The sequence below is a fragment of the Miniopterus natalensis genome, chromosome 4, assembly GCF_054644295.1.
Source record: "Miniopterus natalensis isolate mMinNat1 chromosome 4, mMinNat1.hap1, whole genome shotgun sequence".
NCBI classification, from domain to species: domain Eukaryota; kingdom Metazoa; phylum Chordata; class Mammalia; order Chiroptera; family Miniopteridae; genus Miniopterus; species Miniopterus natalensis.
The window spans coordinates 37,648,538-37,672,282 of NC_142084.1; positions in this window are offsets into that span (position 1 = coordinate 37,648,538).

A 23,745-nucleotide genomic window follows, 5' to 3' on the forward strand; every position below is an offset into this window, starting at 1 on the left:
AAAGTTCAGTCAGTTGATTGGGTTAAAGCTACATCTTGCAACCGAAATTGTGGATGAGAAAATAGTCATTTTCCTTAACAATCTGATAATCACTTTCTTCTACTTTGAGGTGAAGACTGGAAATTTCAAATTCTTTTTGAAGACTTTTCACTATTATCTGCCAAGCTCCCTAGACTAGTACAGCTAATGCCCTGTACCTGAGTGGGTCTTGCTTGCTGAAGCACCTGCTGATTTTCAAATGCCACACTTAAAGGCTCTTCTGGTTCACGGGCTCTCTCGGCTCCTCTGCTTCTCCTTACCATGTCACTTGGGAACATCTCAGTTGTTGCATGTCACATTCAGGCAATAAGGAACTAGGAGAACTGACTCAGCCCTGACTACATCTGTGTCCAGCTGCTGCGATTGCCTCAAGCCATGTTGGATGCTCTTCTGACTGACAATCTCTCCCTATTTCTCCTGGGGAAGCATATCACGACCTTTGTCATACCTATTTTAATATTTTTAAAACCCCATACCAGTTCACTTTTGCTAAAATAAAGCTACATAACAAATAACCAACAAATCTTAGAGGGCATACAAAGTTATATGTTTATTGTTCACACATCTGAAGTTAGCTAGGGATCAGCTAGGCAGCTTTCTGATCTTGGCTGGGCTCACTCACATGTGGGGGTTAGCTGGGTGTTCATTTCTCTAAGTTGCCTTGACAGATGCAGGGCAGCTTATTGTGGTCCATGCATTGCTAATCCTCCTGCGGGCTGGCCTGGGCTTGCTCTCATGCCAGTGACGGAAGCACAGGATGACAAGCAGAGACAGAAAGACTTTTGGAAATTTAGGTTCAGAACTGGCTCACTCCCACTTTTGATCTAATCTGTTGGCCAAAGCAAGTCCAGAATCAAGTAACAGGGCAGGTCATTCTGTCTACAGGGGCAGGAACCACAAAGTTACAATAGCAAAAGGATTGAGATATGGGGACAGATGAAGTAATGCAGTCATATGATGCAATTTCCCACATCTCGGTCCCAGACACATTTGAAGTTGAGTAAGGGCAAACCAGAGCCTTAGTGTTGAACTTTCCTACTCTCCTTCCTCTGTCTCAATTTTGTTCATTCACCAGGACCCTAAGGAGCTGGCTTCCTCCCCTTCCTCTTATCATATGGATGGGATCTCCCTTACACATTATTGTATGATCAGGCCCACCAAGCAAGCCTCTTTAGTTATGAAAGAGTGAAATAAAATAACTTAGGAGATTCTTTTCTATTTTTGACATCTGGCTCCCATGACTAAATTGTTGCTAAAGAAACTGAGAAATTTAGGTTTGAATCTCAAGAGTTGACTGTTGGCCTCTTTGCTTTAGGTGGTACCCTTGCTCTCCTTCCCTTGAGAAATAAGCCTGAAGATTAGCTTTGAATATTTAAGGCTGCCAGTGAACACAATTTAATGGAGAAATAAAAATGCATCTGTTTAATATTTACAAAATACACTCCCATTACATTTTATTTCTAACTTCAGGTACAGATTTTACTTCAGGCAGTGGATTTTATTGCTTGATTTCATGGTTTATTCCAAAGATACTTATATTTTGATACAGGATCTAAGCTATTTCACTTCTCTGGGTTTCTATTTCCTTATCTATAAAAGTCAAGGTATTGGAATTGAAATGTATGAGTTTGAGAAAGTTACTTAACTTTTCTAGGTTTTAGTTTTCTCATCTGTAAAATAAAGGCTATCAGAAATCTCTTGCAACATAATATCTTGTTATTATTAAAATTCTAAACACCCTCAAGACCTAAACTCAATACTCAAAAAGTAACAGTGGAATAACTTTTATACTGGGCAAAAAGGAAAGTGGCTGTTTGGAGACAAAGGCTTTATTCAGTACAGTTCAAATCTAACAAAGGAACCATGATACAGGTTCTAAGGCCAGTTCTGCTGGAGACTGGAACACTGCCTGTGCAAAGACATCTGGAGAATGTTGACTTTCTAAAGGTGCAAGATAAGGATACCCAACATACTTGCACTGAAAGCAGCTAAGTGCTTAAAAGAAGATTGAAAAAAAAAGATATTAAGTGAAAATAATTTTGTACCTAGAATTTTATACCTAGCCAAATTGCCATTCAAATATGAGGACATAATAACCTTAGAAGTTATGGTAGGCAGAACTCTACATGCCCTCCAGATCCCTGGCCTATGTGTGCACACCCACATAATACCCTGGACTGTAAATATGGTGAATTTTACTCCTGTGATTAAGCTATGTTGGACAACACAGTTGACTTGGAGAAAGTGAAATTATCCAGGTGGGCTTTGTCTAGTTACATGAATCCTTTAAGTCTAGATCTAGAAATCAGAGACAGAGAGAGGCAGAGATTTAAAATAGCAGAGACATTCATTCTGCTGGCCTTGAAGAAGCAACTGCCAAGTTTTGGAGAGAGTGACATAGCAGAGAATGGCAGGAAGCCCCTAGGAGCTGAGAATGACCCCTTGGAAAAAACCAACAGGAAATAGATTCTGCCAACAACCTGGGAATGGATTTTTCCTCGGAACCTCCAGATAACAACTTCTGCCCAGCTAAAGGTTTGCATTCAGCCATGAGAGCTCCTGAGCAGAAGACCCAGGTTTCTGTGCAGATCCCTAACCCACTGAAACTCTGAGATAATAAATTTGATAACTTTACAGTAAATGATTACATAGCAATAAAAACAAATGTGGATGTCTTGCCACATAAATATTTTATTGAAAACAAGTAAATTTTTCAAATAAGGAGAAAAATCTAGTAAATACTTCAAGATTAGAACAAATCAAGAACAGAAAAGCGTATCTTTATTTCACTAACAAATATGGTTGAAACCTCTTAAATAAAACTTAGCTAATTAGTTCCAACCATATATATTTTTAAAATCATGATTAAGTACAGTTACTTTTAAGGCATAATAAATTACCCCAAAACTTACCTGTATAGAAAGAAACAAGCATTTTATTTTGCTTTAGACTTCAGGAGTCAGGAACTTGGAGAGGACTGACTGCAACAGTTCTCACTCAGGGTCTCTTTCCACTGCAGGAAGATGTTAGCTGGAACTGCAGTCTTCTACTTTGCCTAATAGTTATAGATTGTGAACTTCAGCTTGGCCATGTGTTAAGAAGAACTGGGGGAATTTAAAATGGTTTCTTTGTAGTCCGATCAGGGTCTTTCAAGACTATTATTGTCTTGCATGGGATTAAAAAATCTTATTTTCCTGTCAAAGCTGAAAAATGACTTTCCATCAGAAATGGTTGGTAAACACAGAGCAACATTGTCTACAATGTAACTTGATGTGAAAATGTTAAAATCAAAAGCAAATGGAGACCAGCTTTGAAAATTCCTTGGTTGTCTAGTCATACCACAAAGCTTAATTCACTTTGCCCTGCAGTACTAACTTGACCTCAGTCATTACCTGTTTATGTCTCTGGAAATCATAAGCAGAACTCGAACTGTCCCCCAAGGTTGATACGAGGTAGCCGCCACCAACTCTAGTATAGCCGATCACTGTAGAATACAAACAGCCGCTGCTTTCTCTCTACGTAAACTGCTTCATCACAGTGTACCCTTGAGCCTCAGTCCACGTTTTGGTTTGAGTTCTGGCTTTCAAGCTGCCTTTTTGACGTGTGCACAATACATTTTTAGCAATCGCTACTTCAGTGATTTATTGGTTTACTCTGGCTATTTATAGAAGTTTGAAAAACATTGCACACCTATTTTTTATTTACTACCAATCCCACCAACTATATGCTAAGTACTATGTTACAATCTTAGCTAAGAAGACCAATAAGATTGTATTTCTGCCCTAGAGGAGTTTCTAGCCTCAGGGCAGAGCCGGATGTGTGTGTAAGGAGCTAATCACAGTTTTCCACAAGTAGCCCAGTAACAATGGCATGAGCAAAGCTTTGTGAGAACACAGAGAAGACTCAGCTAAAAGCAACCAGGAGACAGCTGCACTTTAAGCCTCAAGATTATACTCCTGCTAAATAGGACTATTTCATTGGCAAAAGATAACATAATTTAGAAAAAGTAATGTGGTATATTATAACCATGGGGCAGAAACTGTCAACATCCTTTACCTAAAAGGAAAGTAGTTGCCAATTTAAGATGTTTGATCTCGTATCACGTGAGGAAAACCAAACAATTTTTGGTATTCTTGGGTTTTGTTCGCTTGTTACTTCTTTCTGTTATGGTTTGGTTTTATTAATTGAAAGATTACTTTCTAAAACTCCGTTGTCCTTGCAAATCAAAACCACAATGAGATACCACCTCACACCTGTCAGAGTGGCTGCTATCAACAGACAGGCATAACAAGTGTTGGAGGAGGTGTGGAGAAAAAGGAGCCCTCGCTCGCTGCTGGTGGGCATGTAAACTGGCACAGCCACGATGGAAAATAGTATGGAGGCTCCTCAAAAAATTAAGAACAGACTTACCATATGACCCGGCAACCCCTCTTCTGGGTGTCTATCAGAAAAATTTGAAAACATTTATTCATAAAGATACATATACCCTATGTCTATTGCAGCATTATTCATGGCAGTGACCACATGAAAACAACCTAAGTGTCCTTTGGTGGGTGTTTGGCTAAAGAAGATGTGGTAGATGTGTATGATGGACTACTACTCAGCCATCAGAAAGAATGAAACCTGCCATTGCAACAACATGGATGGATCCTAAGAGTATCATGCTAAGAGAAATAGGTCATACAGAAAAGGACAAGAACCATATGACTTCACTCATATGTGGGATATAAAACAGAAAGCAAAAAATAAACAAAACTGACTCACAGACACAGACAAAAGTATGAAGGTTATCAGAGGGGAAGGGAGGTTGGAGGAAGACGAAGAGGGTAAAAGGGGTAAATATACGCTGCCGTGGGGAGATTAGACACTGGGCGGTAAACACGCGATGCAATATACAGATGACGTATTACAGAATTGTGCACTTGAATTTATGTAATGCTATTAACCAATGCCATCCCAATAAATTTAATTTAAAAATACATCACTTTTCTAAGGTCATTTAGTTAAAGATGCATATAATTTTGCCTTCAAAAATTAAATGTATCTCTTTTTAAAATTTAAAATTCTCTTTGATTATTATTTGTAATTGTCTACTATTTGTGAGATGTTGATGAAATGCTGTAGAACACATCAAGACAGAAAAAATAATCAGCTTCTGGCCTTATGAGGCTTCTATTCTAGTACAAAAGACAGTGCCACAAAACCAAAACAAAAAACGAAACAACAACAAAAACATTAGGTAAAATAAAATGAAGGCTATTAAAATGTTCTGGAAAATTAGGTGAATGTGCTTTGAGCTTTGATCTTCACGTTTATTGTTTCTCGTTGCTGCCTGTCATCTCAACAACATAATGTAGCTTCAGGTTTAGATTTTTAGTTTTTTTATAACTTCATTCTTAGAATAGAGTTTTATAGCTGAAAGTGACTCTACATGAGGACACTAAGTGTCAGAGAAGTTTAGTTATGTCTGTGGTCACACAGTTAAGCAACAAGGTTCTGACACAATGCTTTACAGTGTTTACTCTCTAAATCAGGGACAGCAAGTTCATGGCCTGTTGCTAAATTTGGCTCACAGCTATGTCTTAATGTTATTATTTTTAGGTACTTCAGTATTTCAAAATAATTTCTCTGATTTACCCCGGGCAGGGCATGCCTTCTTAATTTACATATATGAATGGTTTGAGCATCTTACAACGGTGAGTCCCCAAGGGCATCTGGGTCTGAAATTCCTGCTGAATCTACGCTCTACAGCACATGCCATATACCACATGAAATGCACTACTTGCAGTTTCCAGAGCCTGCTAGGTTCTGTTTAGCTTCTGGGTGTTTGCATTTACAGCAGCCACTTCTTGGGAAAAACATTCCCATCTTACCTTTTCTTAAACTGAGTGTTATTTATATTAAGACTCTGCTAAGAAGCCGCCTTCCTGGGAAGTTGGTCTGTCTGGCTTTGCCATGTCTTCTACTTGTAAGCATTGCATCCTGAAATTATCACTAACAAAACATGTCAACTCCAAGTCGTAATCATCTATTTACTTCCAAAGAAACTGAGGACAGGTATTATCTCTTCATCTTGGAATCTCTAGTGCTGTGCAGCAACATCTCTGGCACATTGAACAAAGATTTCAATAAATGTTTACTAATAAATGTTATTTTGTCAAATAGTGTAAAGATGGTAAAAATGGCATAGGAGTTCCATATTTGTATGTACTCTCCTGGAAAAGTACTCTACGTCTTAGAAAAATACTCAAGTGTAAGCACTTTCTTTGGATTTGTGATTTAACATTGTATGCTTTTTAGTCTTTAATAATATGTTAAAATCCTCTAGGGAAAATAATTATAAACCTTAAGTTACATAGTCAACATGATATTGAAAAAGGAATAGACAAAGAAAGTTTACTACCTCAAAAAGAAAACATTTTTCAAAGTATGGGTTAGTAAAGTTGGATCTAGGCCAAAAGGAGATAAAATATACTAGTGTAGAAGAAGAAAATCAATAAAATTTAGAGCGAAGCCTCCTGCACTGAAGGCTCCTTTGAGCTCTAAGTCCCTCTGAATGATGATTTTTTTTTCCAACTGAAGACTGCAGAGGAAGGCAGCTCGTAGTGGGAGGTGCACCTTGGCTTTTGAGTTTGTCATCCCCAATTGCGTGTAGATTTTAGGGTTCTTCTCAGTAATGAACTCCCAACTCAAGCCCTTGTGTCTCTCAGGCCTGTTGTTTCCCTTCTGAGATGGTTCAACTCAGACTTCATTACTGAAAGGTGGGAAGGGTACATAAAGCCTTACTTATTACATAGAAATGTTATATTCAAGAATGCAACTGGCTCCAGTGGCTTTTTGACATTACAAGAAAAACTGGCAGCTGTCTCACTGAGAGAAACTTTACCCCCCATGCTGCTGCTTAAAGCAAAGCCACTGGCTTTTCTTGATTCAATGAGATTCCCGTAAATGCCTAGGACTTATAACTTGACCAAGCTGAAATCCAATGGTTTCTACAGGATTGCAGCCACATTTCAGCCATAGTCCCAGCTAGGCAGAATCAGAAATGGATGTGGTTACTCTGCTCTGTTGCAGGACTCCAGACACTTTTCATAGCTTTGTCCAATACTTCCCTCAGTGAATCTTGTTATACTTTTACTTGCTCTTAACTTTTGTCAATGGCCTGGCCGTTTGGTCTGGCACTTCCAAAACAACACAATGACAGATTAAAGATAGTACTCTTTGGGGTCATGAACTTGAGAAATGCAGTCATGATTAATGATGATACTTGTCTGAGTCACACATGAAGGCTTCTCCACCCAGATGCCACTAATGCTGCCTAAATCACAAACATATCAGACAAGGCGATACATTCACCCTCAGAGACTTGGCAGAATTTAAAGGATTCTTGGTTTTTGATGCAGAGGGTACCACTACCAGACTTGTGATTCCTACCAAAGTTGACCTATTTGTCTTGCAGTGAAGGAAAGACTTGTTACACAGCACATCGCCCCTGCTGTGCCTAGAAGGCTGACTGTATTAGATCTTTGAATCTTTTGGGGGCGGGGCTATCAATAATACCTCACTGCTGCTGACATGTTTTTAAGTTACAATGTTATTTTTCCAGTCCAATCACCCAACTCTAGTCACTTTCTTGTATCCCTTGAAACTAATCTATACCACTTTTTTGGCTTTCTGCACCATTTGCTTTTGAGAAGTGATGCACTTTTTATTATAAAGGCCACTCAACAATGAGGAGTGGTCACAGAATTGAGTGGACTTTCCACACTTCCCGCCATCCACAGACACCTGGTGTTTGTGAGTGTTGGAATAGCTCCTGAAAAATAATCTCAAAACGATTCCAGACTCTCTTGCAGCTCCTCCTTGTCCACAAATCTTAGTAGGTTTGGTCACTAAATATAACTACACTCTCAGTCACTTTCTGAGTAATAATGATCATGATGAAAGGGAAGTGAGAGTATATAGACTTTTTAGAATATGAAAAATATGGATGAAAGTAAGGTATCCCTAGACCACAAGAAGTATCTTTTCTAAGTTGTTAAGGTCCAAAAAAATCCATTGGAAAAAATAATACAAATCATTTGAAATCCTTTTTAAAATTTTCATTCTTAAATAAGCACAGTCAGACATTCATGGGATGTGCGCACTCGTCAAACACTGAAACCTTGAAGCCAGACTGGACACCACCACCCTCATCTCCTGTTTGACATTGATGACACTGCAGCACTTTGTTCTTATTACCACCTCAACCTAGGAAACTCAAGAGTTTCTCACAGTACATGTCACTCAAAGGAATTTAACAATCCAAAGTCCAAACTGACTTTCCTTGAGCTAGTAGTTCAAACAGTAGCTGATGGATATCAGAAAGGAGTGTGTTTACACTGAAAAACCTAAAAATCTTCCCCACCTCCCTGTGAGTTTGCGGCAGCGGACCAGGGCACGGTGGCCCACAACATGGGAGCCACAGCACCACAGGGGTCGCAGGGCTCTTTCAACTCCAAGATGCTCTAATTCCATGTTGAGAGAAGATTCTTGCACAGGAAGACATTCTGTCTTTACCGCAAGTGGATTTAAGGACAGCATTACATCCTGCATCCTGCACTCTTCATAATGAAAAATATTAAAATGCAGCATACAGAGGAGTCAATAATTTGAAGCCAGGCACATATGGATTTGTATCCTGCATCCACTACTTCCTATCTGGGGACCAGCGAGTCGTTCAAATTCTCTAAGCTTCTTCAGGTGTAAAATTAAGATTACATATGCACACCTCGCCTCAGCACTGGGATAATTAAACAAGATATTGTAAAACTCTCAACCAAATGCTTAGTACATTATAAATGCTCAATAAGTGTTAACTATTAAAATGTAAATATTAAGCATTAGTTGAGTATGAAGAAATTTTTTTAAGATGTTGAGTTTTTTATAAGCAAATCAAGTATGTCACTAAATTAAATTAGGAGATTGACACTGAAAATAAAGATTTATGAGCCTATTTAAATAAATATTAATCATTTTCTGAGTACATTCTATCTTGTTTAAGAGCATATGAACTTTTAAAAAAGTATGCATTAATTTATACTTATTTCATGAAAGTATAACCCCAAAACAAATTCTGTTTTCCAGATTGTCCAGAAAATTAAAAGATGGTACAGTCCTAGGAAATTATTAACGGCATTGACAACTTGCTTTCTAAATACTTAAAAAACATATATTTAAGTTAAATACATGATTTATACATGAAGTTTTATTTAGTAAAAACTTACATTTAATGCAGCATTGCATTCATCAATATAAAGGGTAAAAGAATCTCCTGATCTTATTTTCCCCCCACTTAAGCTTATTGCCAGTTTCTGAAGCTTTCCACTCTGCCTGTCAAACATTTTTTTCTCAATATGAGGAAAATAGATCTTGAAAACAATGGCATTTCTCATTTGCCTTTTGAAAGCAGAATAGAACTGAAGAGAGAGGGAGAAAAAAAGGGAGGGTGGGGTGTGTGGGGGTGGGGTGGGGGAAATCAAGCTACACCAATATTGCTGATACGGGTGAAAGAGAAAACTTGTTATACCGGTTTTCCGCATTCTTATCAGTTTGCAAATCACTTGTGATAGTTGTGCTTGGTTGAAGAGTTGATTTAAATGGTAACGTAAGAAAAAAATCTTTGAATCAAATCATAATTTCTAGATAAGCTTTAGATCTGACTGGAGTACGCTAATATCATATTTGACTGTCTTTGCAGCTAGGAGACATTAGTTTGCCACAGGACCCAGGCACATGATTTTCATTGAGCAGTATTGTTCCTATAAACTCTGACTTCATGGAATAGTACAGGGTAACAATCAAGAACTGGAGCAGAGCCAGTGAGCAGTGCAATAGCATTATTTGGTGGTAGCACCCCTGTTGATTTGGTGGGGCAGGGACTGTACAGCTCTAGTGAAGTGGTAACCTCTAATGCAGCAGGCAGAAGATGCTCTGTAGGACTGAAATGAGTCATGCACGATGTAGCACAGGAAACTGGAAAACAGTAGTAGTGGACCAGAATCAACTAACATTCTTGACATGAAATTATTGGTATGAGATTCAAGAAGAAAAAAACCTATTCATCCACAGGGAAAGCTACGGTATCCCAAGAGAAATCTAAAAATCTCTCTAAAATCTTGAAAAATTTATCTACATGTTTTCTGTGCATTTTTCTCTACCTCTGCTCTCTCAATAGTACTCTAAAGAAAGATTTTCCCTCTCTGTCTCTACAATGGGAGAACATGGAAGCAAAAATAATGACCCACTGGCACAGAAAGATTACCAGAGTAAGATTCTCAGAGTATTTTATTGTGTGTAGAAACTAAACTTGATTGGAGTTGGGGAAAGGAGAAGACAGGTAGAACTAAAAGGAAGGGCCTGGCTAAGAGGTAGACAAGATAGTATCATGAGACAGAGACTCAACATTGAGCAGTCTATCTATGTAGACCCTCCCTGGAATCCAACATTTGTGTCCAGCTCCCTTTGCAAAATCCCAGTGTTGTATGCCCATCCAAGTATGCAAGTATTTTAGATGAGATGAAAGCAGGAAAGGTAAACTCTACTCCTGACCAAGGTGGAAATAAACAGATGTCCAAATAAACCATTGGACATTACTCTGAGCCTGAGCAATAGTGAATACAATGCCAATGTTAAAATCTTCATATGAGGCCATTGGTTTCAAGCAACATTATGAGTTCTAGGAAATTCTGAAAAAATCTGCAAATATTCTCAAAGAAAATCTTTCCAATGCTGAATAAAAATTTTAAAAATAGTAATCACATGAATAAATGGGATCTAAAGAAATTGATGGAAATTCTCTGAAGCCAGGAATGAAGCAAGAACATAAGTCCAGGAGGCAACTGAATTTTGAAGCTGCCCAGTGACCCACTGAAACAGACCTCTGGTGGCTTAGAGCTTTGATTTTTAATGACTGAAGACAGGCAAGACAAAGATTAAAGCCATTGGTTAGCAAGGAATTAGATTGAAGACCCCTGTGCAAAGCCCCGTGGAAATCATGGAAAGGATGAAACAGGAGACCTCTCTGACTAGACCTGACTTTGGCTAAGGGGAGAAGCAATAGTTTTTCCAAAATATATTTGTCCATAGGCCTGCTCTTTTTTTAAAAAAATATATCTTTATTGATTTCAGAGAGAGGAAAAGAGAGGGACAGAGAGATAGAAACATCAATGATGAGAGAGTCATCGATCGGCTGCCTCCTGCACACCCCGACTGGGGGTGGAGCCCACAACCTGGGCATGTGCCCTGACCGGGAATTGAACCCCGATCATCTGTATCGTAGGTTGCTGCTCAACCGCTGAGCCACGCCCAGACGGGCCATGGGCCTACTCTTTCATGGACTTGTAGCTTTCTGGGACATAGAGAAAGCAGGCACATTCTTTCTTGGTGAAACATTCTCATATCAAACCTCAAAGATCATGAAACATGTAAATCAAACAAGGACTTGTGAGTGAGAGACTGCAGAACTAAAAGACAGCAGAAAGAGACAAATATTGGAGTTATTAGAAATATGAAATGAGTAAGACTAATAAATTTATATAAATAAAATATGGAATAAAAAACATGAGTAAGGATCAGGCCCCTATCAAAGATGAGCTGGCATAGTCGAAAAAAAGCAAAATTAAACTTTTAGAAATGAAAAATGTAGCCAGTAAAATGAAAGCTAAGTTAACAAAATAACAGTTTAAGAGAGAATTACAAGCCAGAAGATATAAATTGAGAAGTCATACCGTTGTTACTCACAGAGATAAAGTAATGGGAAAATGCAAAAGAGGTTGAGAAACATGGAAGACAGAACAAGCTAGTCCAACACATATCTAATCAAAGTTCTGGGGAAAAAAATAGACTGAAGAGGCAATATCTAAACGGATAATAGCTAAGAATTTCAAGAGAACTAATGAACTCATTCTGATGATCACTAATAAATCCCCAATAAGAGAAATTATATGTAGGTATAAAATTTTTCTTCAATATACAGATGTAATTTTCTGCATCAGATTTTCAGCAGGGCCCATTCTGTTCTTGCCATTGTGGCGACCAATAGTCTTTCCACCTGCCTCCCTTTAATTCTCAGCTTATTATTTTTCTATAACATCCAATGGTCTCCTCAGTCTGTTCTGTACATATGAAAATAAAAAGTGCAGAGCACTAAATGAAACAAGAGTATTTAGAAAATAACAGAGAGAAAGATGGGTTAGGAACAAAGGAATGGCAACTATACTAGTATTTGACTTTCCTACAGACTTCTCAACAGAAGCCAGAAGGCACTAGAATAACATCTTCAACATGAAAGTTTCTTTCAACCTTGAATCATACCCAGCAAAGACATCTTTCAAAGAAAGCCAAATTAAAGACATTTTCATGTAATAAGTGGTCTACCACAACAGATTTTTTTTTCTGAAGGAAAGGCTGAAAAATATACTTTAAGAAAATGTTAGAAATAAGGTCTGATATGTATAGAAACATAGGACACAAAGGGAGATAACTAGAGAGGGCTTACAGAAGCCTTCAATAGTCTGGGTAATCTTCTATTTCATTGTGTTTATTATGTATTATGTATGTTACATGTGTTCTTTTAAGTACTAAGTGCATTGTAATTTTATTTTATTATCCAGAAGAAGATACTTTTATATACAATTATTTTTTAAATGACAAGGAATTTTATAAAAATCAATGGGAAAAGCTAATTTAATAAATAGTATTGGGAAAATTGTACATTCATTTGGAAAAATGTAACATGAAATATCAATAAGATGTGATACAAACATACATGAAATTCCAAGTAGATTTGAACTACAAAGTTCTTAAATAAGATACAGGAGAATATTTGCATAATTTTGATGCAAAACAGAATGATAGATTTGACTATGTACTGTACTTTCATGATAAGAGACATGAGCAAAATTAAAAGATATATAACAAAAAAGACAAAAATTATATATAACAAAAGTTATTCATTACTATATAGAGAGCCTTTATAGATTATTTAGGGGGGGAAAGGGCAAAATAAGCAAGTAGGCAACTCACAAGTAAAGTAACTACAAAGGGCAAATATGTTAGTCAACCATGCTAGTAATTTAAAAAATACAAAGCAAAAACAAGATCATTTAATCAGCTGTCAGATTAGCAAAGAATAAAAATTATCTTTAATGCCCAATGGCATTATGAGAAAATAGGTAACCCTTAGAGTATTATTTATATTACAAATTTTAAAATATTTTTGAAGGGTAATCTATTAATATGTATCAAAATTTTAAATGTATATATGTGTTGTAAGAGCAACTTGATATTTTTCGATTTATTATAAAGAAATAGTAATTGGATACATGTACAAAGATGCATTTTCATTGTGATATTTATACTAACAAAGAAATTATAGCCAACTCAAACTTCTATCAACAGGGGACACTTTATTTTTTTATTGAATTTATTGGGGGTGACATTGGTTAATAAAATTATATAGGTTTCAGGTGTACAACCCTATAATACATCATCTGTACATTGTATTGTGTGTTCACCACCCCAAGTCAAGTCTCCTTCCATCACCATTTATCTCCCTGTACCCTCTTCTACCTCCCCCACCCCCTTTCCCTCCAGTAATACCATACTATTGTTTTTGTTTTTTGGTTTTTGTTTTTTTTTTTGCTTAATCCTTTCACCTTTTTTACCAAGCCCCCCTCCCCCCCTCCCCTCTAAGTGCATTATAATTTTAAAAACAGTTGAAAATCAGTATATTTCCTCTAGGAAAAAAATACTGTAGCATAAGAGGAAGAGCAGCACATTATTGTGAAAATCAAATATCTGGAAAAAGAATTTAAAGAGGATGGTAAAAACTTTTAGACACCTGTTTGGCTTCTAAAAAAGGATTTGTGTAGTTGTTCCTGATGACTTTGAGCATCAGTCATATGCATAGGGCAGGCTGAGAAGGAAATAACTGCACATTATGTAAAAATAAGAAGCTAGGAATTAAAGTGGAGCAGGTGGAAGGACAACTAGTCAACACAGTGGCAATAACACAATGAACCCTGCTGAAAATCTGATGCACAAAATTACGTCTGTGCGCTGAAGAGAAATTTCAGAGTTCTCTTAGAGTAAGGCGCAAAATAACGAGGTGAAGGAGGAGATAAAAGGACAACAGGCATGAAAAACAAAGAGCAGAGATACACTTTTAAATGTATAGATAGTGCTGAGGGGGGAAGCAAGCTGTAGGGACATCCGCAGCGTATTTATCGAGCCCCTCCTGTTTGTAGGATCGGGATTGATACACACATGTCACGCTGCTTACTAATATGTTTACTGACAGGAGAGGTCAGCATTATTTCTCCAGTTACGTAAGAGGAGATCAAGTCTCAGAGAAGTGGCTTACTAAAGATAACATAAAGATAATATAGTTGGAATTTGAACCCAGCTTTTTCTGATTCAAATGTTTGAACTGTTTATCTTTCCCAATAATGTCAACAAAGTTAAAATTCAAGTTATTTTGGATAAGAGTCATATTATATTCATGACAGACAAAATATCAATGAACATAATATTAAAACTTCATACTCCCAATAATATGGCATGGAAATATATATGTATCAGTATTTATCATATAGCTCAGAGGAGAAGATAAAGATAGCAATATAATTTATGAGTGTGAATGCAGATCTCTAAAATCAAATCAACAACTACTGAATTCAGTAGTTGAGCTGCAAAAGAATAAAAACCACACGCATTATTTAATCTTAAAATTTATATAATATTAGATTTAAATATGTCAAAGGAGAAAATGTGTTATAACATATCATTTATATAAACCAAAGAAGTTCAATTATAAGGTAATCTCAGTTATACCCTAAAGACATTTAATAACCTTAAAATTCCTCTTTAGTAAAATGACTTATTAAATGAGGATATACTTACTTCTTTCATATGATAAAGAATATTTTTCTAACCAACAACCAAAATTACCATTTAAAGGTTAAAATACCAGAATAATTCCCGGTAAAATCAAGAAACAAGGTGGTGGTGTCCCTCCATGCACTCTCCAGGGAAAAGAGAGTTTTGGTAAAATAACATTTATTTATTTTTAAATTCTCACCTGAGAATATTTTTTCCATTGCTTTTCAGAGAGAGTAGAAGGGAGTGAGAGAGAGAGAAACATCGATGTGAGAGAGACACATCAATTGGTTGCCCCCTGCCGAGTCTGCAACTAAGGTACATGCTCTTGGTCAGAAACTAACCCAGGACCCTTCACTCCGCTCTAAGTACTAAGATAAACCAGCTAGGGCATAACATAGCTATTTGATTGTGTTAGATAGGAAAAAGTCTCAAGGTCAGGGCAGTGCTTACCAAATGCTATTCTTGCTAAATGTTAAAATATATCACAGAATTTTGCAGATGCAGCTGTAAACAAGATGAGCTCGACAGGAGCCCAACAGAAAAAGTGTAGCAAACTGCAAATAAGAAATCAACATTAATTAACCAACTAGTGTATATAAGCAACGGCTAAGCCTGCCTTTGGGGAGATGGAACTTTGGATGTGGATCCCCTTTCCTTTACTTATTGCAGGTAAATGAAACCACCTAAGGACAACCAAGTCTTGTTCTTAAATTGAACACCCCAAGTGGTGAACCCCATGTGTTCAGTAACAATTGTGCTATTGAGAAGCAGAACACATGATATCATACTATTAAGCACTCCAAACATGTAACAGAAGCCTCAACCATAATAAAACTGCTGAATTTAATATGGTGAGGCCCCCTGACAGCCAATCAGCAGCTGGCCTTTGCTAGTAACAGCTTAACCTCAATCTGTTCACCCCAATGAAAAGTTCATCACGCTAATTATCTTTTTTTTAAAATTGATTTTAGAGAGAGAGGAAGGGGGGGCAGAGAGAGAGAGAGACATCAAATTGTTGTTCCACTTATTTATGCATTCATTGGTTGCTCCTTGTATGTCCCTGACCAGGAATCAAACCCACGACTTTGGCATATAGGAATGATGCTCTAACCAACTGAGCTACCCTGCCAGGGCCTCATGTAAATTATCTTAAATCAATTCTCACATTATTTGGAAAGTATGGTAAGCTTGTCAACATTTTAAATGTGGAAACTGTAGCTTGTCCAGGATTACACAGAAATTAAGTAGTGAATCAATATTTGAACCCAGGTCTACCTCTCACTCTCCAATCTGTTCCAGCTTGAAGACGTTTATTTTCCTGGTTTCTGAGAGGCTAATCATTGCCAACCTTGTGCCACTATCTCAGTGAGGAAACAGATACACACCCAAAACAGCTGGAGAACAAATACATGCCAATTTGACAAACAAGTGCAAAAGCATTATTCTAAAGGGAGATGAACATGAATTGAAGTTAGCATGGAACATCTTCTTGAAGGGGAAATCTCTTGAGCTGGCCTTTGAAAGGATTTGGCTTAATGTGTCAAATGTTAACCAGAAAAAAAGAGCTAGAGAGGCACATTTGAATAGCCAGAGAAGTAGGAAGTAGCAAAATGATGTATTCTTTAGGGTAAATATAATTATACAAATTTACAAAGAGAGATAAAACTCAGTGGATGCGCTAATGAAAAGCTAACCCTAAGGAGTTAGAATCTGATTTTGCAGGCAATTACCTTAAGGTTCAACTGTGACTGCTCCAGTATGTAAAGTTGGTGTTTCATCTTTTCCTTTGCAAGTCAAAATAGCACTTCATCATGTGTTTCTATGTAAATTCAAAAAACTGCCTGATCAAATCTGTTTTACTGCTTATCTTGTTAAAATTTTAGGTGCAGACACAATTTTTTTTTTCCTACACATGAAAAAGATTATTAAATTCAGACTACACAAAAAATCAGATGACTCAGTTATAAAGCTGAATGCTTTATAGGTTCCCAGAAAAATGTTCATTTCACAATTACTTTGAAGTACTATCACAAGATCATTTTAATTGGCTGGGTTTTTTTCCCTATGGTTGTTTATTGATTTGGTCTCCAAGAAAGTATATGTAAACTTGTGTGTGATTTATTGAAGCACAGGTCGAATTATGAAAATGTTACTTTATGTCATTTCTCTAGCTATATGTCCTTTCGCATATTATTTATTGCACCTTAGTTTTGCCATGTGTAAATTGGAAATAACTCTGACACTATTGAGTTTAATTTTAAGACTAACAATGGTGCATATTAAGCCACGAGGGTATACCTGCCATAGTGTAGACAGAGAGTAATATAACCATTGTTAATCATATATGGGCTTTGCTCAGTGAGCTTGCAAAATATTAGGGAAGACGTGAATTTGCTAATAGAGATGGGTTCAAATAGTGGATTCAACACTTAATTTCTGTGTGATCCTGGACAAGTTTATTATGGGTCTCCAGTTTCCAAATGAAGCCAAACAGATTAAAAACTATGCCCTCATTAGAGTATTTCCCAATTTTATATTTCCCAATTATGCCATGCTGACTCACAAAACCATATCTTATCTCAGTGGATCCACATCTGTGAGTTAAGTTTGTACGGTTAATTGCACTTGCTTAAGTAGATAGTCTTTGAGGCTTTAATTCCATGATTCCTTTCCCTCAGTTTTTGAGTGCACAGAATAAGTATACATCTGGCATGAAAATACCTAGTAAACAATCCTAGAAGAAAAGATAGTTAATTAAGATGACAATTGTGATATTACCTCAAAATAATTGTGATAGAAAATTCTAGCAAAGAATTTGTATAGGATTATCTGTAGTTATATTAACCTACAAAATTCACCCACATTATAAACTTCTTAATGTGGCGATTATGTCACATATTTTCCCTTTGGAAAGGAGAGACTATTCCTTAAACTCTACTACTTCATATAATCTGTGGCATGTAGTCAGTAAATGCTAGGGAAAGGGTGATTTGATAACATTAGTTTTAGGCCTGTCAACGCCTATTTTGAATCCACAAATCTTAGATTTCCCAAACTAAGCATTTTATAAATGCCAACAAAGGTAGATTTTGAAGGGAAGACCTGTATTTTGGGGGTGAGACAAGCAAATGAAGCAACAAGGCTTCTGACACAATTCCCATGCCCGTAACTAGCTCTTTGTGTGTGGATGAAAGTACCTTCAAATACCATGCATAACTATTTCCTACAGTTCTATTTTTATTATGTTTGAACATAAAAGTTAACTTTGCAAAAATAAGATTTTCCTTTGCCTGCACTATAAATTCATTCCTTATTTATGTTTCAAATAGAACAATATTGCCAACCCTCCCCTTTGAAAGCCGCTTTTTCAGGGAAACGACCATTCAGTGTTTTTGTGAGTTTCTGACTTTATGCGGTCCACAGTAAATTTTGAAATGTTTTCTTGGAACGTAGCACCACTTTCTATGTGAAATATTGGACAAGAATCCAAATAGGTATGATATTACACCTACCCAAAATTTGCTTTGCCATTTCAACTGCATGAGAGTGGTTATTTCTGTGGTTTGTTTAATTAATACAGTGTTTACTGACAGCTCTTTCCTGCACTGAACCACAGCTGGCTTTTGGATGAGTCTTAATTTAAGATCTACAGCTGAGCGATTTTAGTGATATCCCTGTCACTTAAGGCATCAGTTCTGAGGTCTATCATTCCTTATGTATTTCGTTAGATACAAATTATCTAGTTTCTCTATGCCCCAGTTTCTTTCAAAATAAAGTAGAAATATAGGCTGAGTTTCTTTGTAAGACTAAAGCCTCTTCCTGGCAATGTCTTTAAGACTCCTTTAACCAGAATGAATGCAACCTGAGTTTAAATTTGAGATTCTCCAGCCAAATTTTATATGAGGACTTCTTCATTTTAATAAAATATAAATCAAGCTGTAAATGAGAAACTTTTTCTGTAAAGATCAAAATAGTAAACATTGTTTAAGCTTTGCTAAATTACATGGTATCTGTTGGAATTTCTCAACTGCAAAAGCAGCCATACCCAAATGAAACAAATGGGTGTGGCTGAATTCTAAAAACAAAACAGGCCAGAAGCTGCAGGCCATAGTTTGTCAACCTTTGATTTAGATCACCTTCAGTTTCTCACAGCAATATTTTGTAATTTTCAGAGTACATGTTGTTAAATTTATGCTTAAATATTTTATGTTGGATACTTTTATAAATTAAAATTTTTTAAATTTCTAATTATTGATTGATGTATAAAACATATAATTTATGTTTATGTATTTATCTTGTATTCTGCTAAATTCACTTATAGCATTTGGAATTTTACTGGTTGGTTCCTCAGGAACCTATTCTGTGCAAATAAATACATTTTACCTCTTTTTTTCCATCCTTTATGACTTTTTCCTTTTTCTATTTTATTGCACTGACTAGATTCTCCAGTACCAGTTGTACAGGAGTGATGAAAGCAGACATCTTTGCTTGTACCTGATTTTAGGAGTAAAGCATTCATCTTTCACTATCAAGTAAATGTTAGCTGTAGACTTTTCTGCAGTTGCCATTTATCAGATTGAGAGAGTTTCCCTTCGTTTCTAGTTTGCTGAGAGGTTTCATCACGACTGAATGCTGAATTTTGTCAAGTGCTTTTTCTTCTTTACTCCACTACTACTGAGCATTACATTGATTGGCTTTTAAATGTTAACTCAGCTTTGCATTCATTACATGGATAATTCCCATTTGTCCCCGATGTATTATCCTTTTTATACATTAGGTTAGATTTTTAATGTTTTGCTAAGGATTTTTGTGTTATTTTTAAAAAAATATTCTGCTGTGGATTTCTTTTCATGTAACAACTTTGCTAGTTTTGACAGAGTAATTATGGCCTCATAAAGTAAGTTGAGAAGTGTTTCTTCTTCTATATTTTCTTAAACAATTTGTCTAAGATTGGCATTATTTTTCCTTAATTCTTTAATAGAATTTGTCAATGAATCCATTTGGGTCTAGAGTTTTATTTGTGGGAAGGATTTTAATTATGAATTAGATTTCTATAATGGATATTAATTTAAGCATTCTATTTGTGTGTGTGTGTGTGTGTGCATCAGCCTTTGTAACTTGTGGCTTTTAAGGAATATGTCCCTTTAAGTTGTCAAATTTATTGCCATAAAGTTGTTTTTTATATTCTTTATATTTTTGTCTATAATGTATGTAGTGATGTCTCCTCTTTCAATGTTGATATTGGTAATTCTGTATTTTTCTCTTTTTTCTTGATCAATTTAACTAGAGATTTATCAATTTCATTGATCTTCTCAAATAAATAACTTGTTTTCATTGATTTTCTGTTCCATTTTAGCTTTTATTTATTGTTTCCTTCCTTCTCTTTGTGTATATTTCCCTTTTTTTCCTAGTTTCCTAAGGTGGAAGCTTATTCTATTAATTTTAACCTCTTTTGTGTATAAATATTGACAACTATACATTCTTCTGTAAGAATTACATTAGTTGCATCCCTTAAATTTTGATATATTTTGTTTTCATTATCACTCAGTTCAAAGTATTTTATAATTCCCTCTGTGATTTCTTCTTTGATACACGGTTGATTTCAAAGTTTTTTTCTTAATTTGTAAAGTTGTCAGAACACACTTTTGAAAACTATTAAACACTATTCTTGTTTAAAACTAGACATACTTGGAATATAAAGCATAGGTAGAAGATAGCCTCAGGAGTAGGTTAATAATACAATCTCATGTGATATATACATAGATAGATAGATGATAGATAGATAGATAGATAGATAGATAGATAGATAGATAGATAGATAGATAGATAGATGATAGATAGATAGATGATAGATAGATGATAGATAGATAGATAGATAGATAGATAGATAGATAGATAGATAGATATATAGTATACAGATATAGATATATATACTCTCATTATATATCTAAGTAAGATATTTCAACTAGACTTTGATTGATAAGGTCAGCCTTAAAAGACTGTACAGAATAGTATTATTAGCACATCATCATTTCATTTTATTTAAACCCCTTCTACCCCTACCAAATATCAAAACATTTAAGATTCCATATAATTTTAAGAATTAAGTATGTTACTATGTAATTGTTTTTAATTAATCTCAAGCTTGAAACTAGGTAACTAGGTGTCCTTTCCCCCCTTCCCTACTTTACACCTCAGTTACACACAAAATCATCCAGCTCTAATAGAACCCAGCCAGAATCTGTCAGCTACTAGTTCTGCTGTTCTAACTCTGCCAGACTTTGGTTGGTTAGTCACTTTATTACAATAAACATTTTTAGTGGGTCTGTAACACTCAGGCCATTTTCATTATAGAAGCACAATGAGATCACGAAGCATGAATTCAAGGAAACTGATGAGTTTCCTGCCTGATGGTAGCTAAAATTTTTCTGGACAAACGGATAGTGCCCGCAATGAATTTTTCGTGTTCAACGTTGTGGTGGGTAGTTGTCAATTTAGAGGCTGCAGAGGGTAGGGGATGTGTACTCAAGTCAGACCACGGGAGTTCAAATCCTTGTTGGGCCACTCAATTGCATGTGACCTTAGGCAAGTCGTGTAATTCCTCTGGGCCTCGGTTTCTCCATCTGGAAAATGAAGGTAATAATAATTCATATCTCACAGCATTGCTGTGAGGGTCTAATGAGTTAATATTTGTGCTCAGCAAGTACCTGGGGACACACCAGAGGGACTACAGAAGTATTTACTGGTACTGCTACAGCTCTGAAAAAGTGGTAGTTTAGGAAGCTCTTAAAAACTTAAGTAATCTTTAAGAGGAAGACTATTATTCTGTCAGTACCATGCAAAAATCAGAGGTGAGAGTAATCTTGAAGTAAGGCTGCATTTTAGGTATGCTTTAACCAAACTGAAACTGAAAGTATCCTGGATCATATTTTTCAAAGACCGGAAGTTCAACTTGTTCTTGGCCTGTGAATTATTCTAAGAAGGATCATAGGTCACAGTCATGAACTTTGAACACCAAATCAGATTAACTGACTTTTAACTTCTTCCACATAGTCTCAGAAGCTAGAGAAAACATTTACTAGTAATTTATTTTAAAGACAATGGCCCACTTGCCAAACATTGTCTTTGGAAGGAAAAATCAAACAGTAAAATTTATTAAACTATAATTTTTTTACTTTTTTATATTTAAAGAAATATTATGGTCACTTCTGTGAATTTAGTTAATTTTTGCTGCTTTCCACATTATAATTTTATTGGTTATCTTCAGGCAGTTTCAAATTATTTCATCAATCTTGGTCTTTGCTTTTAACTTATACAGTGGAATTTACTTGCTCATTGGTGTAATTTTCAATATCTTGCCCAACAGCCTGTGGCAACTGAAAAATAAGTTGAATATATTAGACTTTTCTGTTTGTGCTCAGTGCAACAAAAACAATTTATGCTGAAAACCCAGCTCTGTTGAATTGCAGGCACTTATATAACTAATTCAAAAATACTTTTCTTTCTGTAATTAAGGAAACAATATTGACCTACATATTTGGCAGGCAAATGGTAGAGCAAAGCATTTCTTATGGCTATAATCATTTTCCATTTCACTTTATTGTTATTTATGTCATTTTATCTCCCTAATCTGACTAAATACATTCTATATCATCCCGCCCATCTTGTAAGCTCGATCAATATTTGAGACCAATTTTATTATTCTATGTGCTCAGATGGTGCTTTAAAGCTCAGCTCTCTGAAGAAATTCTCATCAGTCTCAGCGCTGTGAAAACTCTTCACTGGCTTAGAACCTTCAAGGTGGCCCTATGTTAAAAGTGTACCGTCAGCCACTGATCCTCCTCAGTCCTGGGCATCGCTGACAAGGTTCTGGAGCCAAGCGAAGAGCAGGGTCATCTAGTTCTCCCTGGCAGCCCAAGAGCAGCAGGATTTAGGATGTGATGCTACCCCTCTGGCAGCAGCCATATCCGGCTCTTCTAGGCAGTGCTGACTGTGGCCAGTGAGGTGCCTTACTGGACATCTACTTCTGTCGCCAGCTACAGAGCACACAGCATCCATCCTAAGGGAGCTGAAAGAGGTACAGGAGAGTTCACCTTGCAGGAGCCCACGAAGCTCTGCTGTCGTCGGAGATGAGGCTGGGGACACAGATCCATTTCTCCATCCCTAATCTCTATATCCACACAGACACATGCTTTAGTCCTTTTGTGGCTGCCATACCTTTTACAACGGGCTCCAGTCCAGACACACACTCTCTCGATGCGCGCTCATTCCGCAAATCAGAGCTTCAGCATATTGCTATGAGAAAATCTGATTGGATTGGAAATCATTGGCATTATTGCCAGAAAATTCAACATTACATTTTCTTGGATAGAGAAGAATGATTGTTTCATTTCTTTAACTATAATTTCCAACTATGGTAAAATTTTGAATGGTTGTAAAAACTTGTTTTTACATTTTTATATTTCAATTATTTTGTTGATAGTGACTAGAGCTCAACTTTTTCATGAAGATATGAAATGATTTTATGTAGAACTTTATGCAATCTAATATTTAAATCACTTCTAATATTTTTCTATTTTATTTTTAACATGTATGTAATGCAAAAAAAAAAAAAAAAAAAAAAAGCATAGATAAATGTTCTATTAAGCTCCAGGGAGCCTTATCATTTTTTCCTAAGAATAACCCTAAAAAAATTGGTGGAGTACCTTCCGTTGGGGACATTCGGTGGCTCACACCTGTGCAAGGTGCTCCAAAGTGCTTCCCAAACTGGGCACGAAGCCTTTC